The sequence below is a fragment of the Heterocephalus glaber genome, unplaced genomic scaffold (genome assembly GCF_053883595.1).
Source record: "Heterocephalus glaber isolate CG9 unplaced genomic scaffold, H.glaber_assembly_v1.0 deba00000901, whole genome shotgun sequence".
NCBI lineage: Eukaryota > Metazoa > Chordata > Mammalia > Rodentia > Bathyergidae > Heterocephalus > Heterocephalus glaber.
The window spans coordinates 6441224-6444945 of NW_028258171.1; the positions used below are offsets into that span (position 1 = coordinate 6441224).

The window sequence follows — 3722 nt, forward strand, 5'->3', positions numbered from 1 at the left end:
GCGCGTTGCGGGCCTGAGTCAGAACCGCCTGAGCCGACCGGGACCTGGGAGGCGGCCTGGCCGCCGCCCGCCATGGCTGTGGCGGCGTGAGCTCTGCGCGGCCGGCCGCAGTTGCTCCGGGTGGAACAGCGCGGGCCGAGCGGGCGCCGGAGGCCCCCGGGAGCCCGGGGCCCCTGCCCATGGCGGGGCCGCGCCTTCGCCGCCTCCGCTGAGCCGGCGGCCGGGTCTCCCTCAGAGCCCGCCAGAGCCCTGGAGCCAAAGACGGGGACCACGACCTGGAGCTGCGTGTCTCCCAGCCCCAAGCTCCTCAGGAACCGCATTCTCGCCTGGAGTCCCGCAGCCCCGACGTGGACCTAAGCCGCCAGGACGGGGACTGTAACCTGCAGCACATCAGCGACAGGGAGCACATCGAGGACAGAGAGAGACGACTGCCAGAAAGACATCAAGTCCTGTAATCCCTGTCTGGCACACCAGGAAGGGTGGCACTGAAACAAAAGAGACTGGACACTACCTGTGTCTTCGGATACTCTGCTGCTGCTAGCCAAAGCTGGATTGCAGCACTGGGTTATGTTTTGGAGCTCTGTTCGGGACCATGGGACACACGCAGAAAGCCCCATCCTTCTCCAGAACCCGGAGGCAGTGAGAATTGGTCTCCTGACAGGAAGATTTGAACATGGAATTTAATCCTTCAGATCAGCCTTGGGCCAGCACAATATTCCTCAGTAAATCTCAGAGGGACGTGAGAGAAAAACGCAAGAGTCCCTTCATTAACTGTCATCCTCCAGACAAATAGCAAGGAAGTACAGCTTCTGCTCCACGATCTTCCTAGATGATAGCACAGCCAGTCAAGCAAACCTCAAGTATACAATTAAATGGGACCTAGATGGAAGAATGCTCTTAGATATTTTTGATGAAAACCTTCACCTTCTTTCGAAATCCGAAGTGCCGCCAGATTATGACAAACACAACCCAGAGCAGAAGCAGATTTACCAATTTGTTTGGACACTGTTCCGTGCTGCGCAGCTGACAGCTGAATGTGCCGTTGTCACCCTGGTGTACCTGGAGAGGCTGTTAACATATGCGGAGATAGCTATCTGTCCAGCCAACTGGAAGCCGATTGCGCTCGGGGCAGTCCTGCTGGCCTCCAAGGTGTGGGGTGACCAGGCCGTGTGCAATGTGGATTACTACCAGATCCTGAAGGACATCACAGTGGAGGACATGAATGAGCTAGAGCGAGTTTCTTGAATTGCTCCAGTTCCACATCACTGTCCCTTCCAGTGTGTATGCCAAGTATTATTTCGATCTTCATTCTCTGACAGAGGCAAACAACCTGAGCTTTCCCTTGGAGCCCCTGAGCAGGGGGAGGGCCCACAAGCTTGAGGCCATCTCTCGCCTCTGTGAGGACAAGTACGAGGACCTGAGAAGATCCTCACGGAAGCGGTCAGCCAGTGCTGACAATCTGACTCTGCCGAGGTGGTCCCCAGCCATCGTCTCCTAACTGCGCAATGTCCCCACTGGAGCCCGTAGCACCCCTCAGTTTCTCCTGTGGTTTGAGAAAAGACAGAGTTGGAGTGGTTCTGTTTTTGTTCTTCCTTTCTTTTTCTAACTCATAGCTCTGTCAGGAAGCCTTCACACCGCCTCGTGCTGTTGGCCGCACACAACAAGGCTTCCAGGGAAGCAGAGTCGGTATTCGGAAACCTGTTTCACTCCTTTCCCCACCTCCATTAACAGCACTTCCTTCCTGGAGGAAACAGACTCTCATCCTGGAGGAGGAAACAAAGGGAAAGGAAGTTGTGTGGAGGAGGGAAAATGGTTGAGTGGCTTGTCCATTTCTTAAATGCCCCATCTGATCAGGAGATGAACGTATTGGAAGCACGCAGGAGGTAGCCACGTTGGATGTGCATTAAAGACAAGAGTGCCATGCTTACCGCCCCATTTGGATCAATGTGTTCTGTAAGACTTCATGCATTCCTTCTTGCTGCTTTTTTGGGGGGATTTGAGGGATTTTATTTTTATTGTTTTGGTCGCACAGAGCAGAGACTATAGTTTGTACCCATTATGGCACAGACATCCAAATAAGTAGTACTGGCTTTTTCTCTGCACTAAAATAATAATAATAATAATAATAATAATGATAATAATAATAATAATAAACAATTTACTTTTTAGACTAATTCATTGGTAGTTTACAAATATGTATACACTGCCTTTGGCAACTGTAGTAACAGGATGTAATTTTGGAGGTTCTGTCTCCATCAGAGTCTCTCTCCTTAATTTCAGTCATGTATAACCAGATTACTGCTCTATACTTAGTTTTCTTCTCCTTTTGTAATGTTTCTCACTCTTTATTCTTGGTCATTTTATTAATTTACTATTTTATTTATTCCTATATTTACTTTAAGTGTAGGTAATACCATAGTTTGAATGTCTTCTCCAAAATGCATGTTAAAATTTAGTTGCCACTGTGGTGGCCTTGTGAAGTTAGACCTCTTAGAGGTATTTAGGTCATGGAGGCTCCACTCTCGTGAATGGATCGAGGCCATTATTTCAGAAGAAGATAGTTGTGGGAATGGGTTAATGATAAAAGGGGTGAGCCCACCCCCTTTCCTCACTGTCTTTCTCACATGCTCTCTTGCCACGTGATGCTTTCCATCATGTTAAGATGCAACACAAAGACCCTCACTAGATGCAGCCCTTTGATCTGAGACTTCTCCGCCTCCAGCACCATGAGTCAAATAAGCTTTAAGAGTTTATGATTTACCCAGTCTGTGTTATTCTGTAACAGCAACACCAAATAAAGCAGATAGACATACTCCTCTGTTGGGAGCAATGCTACATAATTCTAGGGAAAAATCATTTGAGTAGGCCTAGTTCTCTTGCCTACAGCCCAGCTACAGAATAACTCCAGTTTGCCCTCCGGTCACAACTGAGACTTCAGTGATCCAGTGATGCTGTGATTCTCCAGGACAAGAAACATCCTGGGAGAATAAACATCTGCTCAGTTCCTCGTTGTTCTTGGACTGTTAATATCTTGTTTAGCCGAGACGTACTGAACTCTCTGCAAGCCTTTTGTTACACCTTGTTTATCCCAATGTGAACTACTGAACTCCCTGCAAGTCATTTGTTACATTTGTTTCTCCTGATGTACTGAATTCTCTGCAAGTCATTTGTTACGAGGTACAGAATAAAAGGTGTGGTAAACTGGGGGCTTTTTTCTTTGTCGCCCAGAGCAGCACTGATCAGACCCAAAGCTCAGCTTCTTCTCAGTGTCATTTTTCTACCTTTCCTGTAATTCGCCGTGTGCTGCCGTGGCTCGCAGGAGACCAGGACTCACTGCAGAGGTTCTGGTAACGTCCCCTTCCCCTGTTCCCTACACTCCTCTACAGTTTGATTAAGAGGGTTTCAGTCAATATTATGGCTTCTCTACTGCCCATCTGTTTTTTAAAGTTAATTAGTCCCTAACCCACCATCTTCTCTTTTAAAATCTATGCAATGTGGGAGAAGTATATACTTCTGCAAGATAAGTCACTAGCAGCTGAAGACCTTTTTTTTCCCTGACAGGCAGAAACTAGCTGCTTTGAATGGTTTTGAGCTTCTAACAGACATAGATGAAAGGCATCTTGGCCTACTTAAAAATTTGGAGGCATCTCACAGTATGTACACAATAAACACTGAGCAATTGATTTTTCATCTTCACTTAATTGTTTTGGACACACTTATGA

The 3722-nt window shown here is 47.8% G+C and overlaps 1 pseudogene across 1 annotated transcript; it reads left to right on the forward strand.

Annotated features, from left to right (window-relative positions):
• Window positions 1–208: 208 nt before the first annotated feature.
• Window positions 209–3201, forward strand: LOC101719762 (cyclin-Y pseudogene; annotated as a pseudogene). The gene has a single exon (XR_015450066.1). The product of XR_015450066.1 is annotated as a cyclin-Y pseudogene (transcript).
• The last annotated feature ends 521 nt before the right edge of the window (window positions 3202–3722 follow it).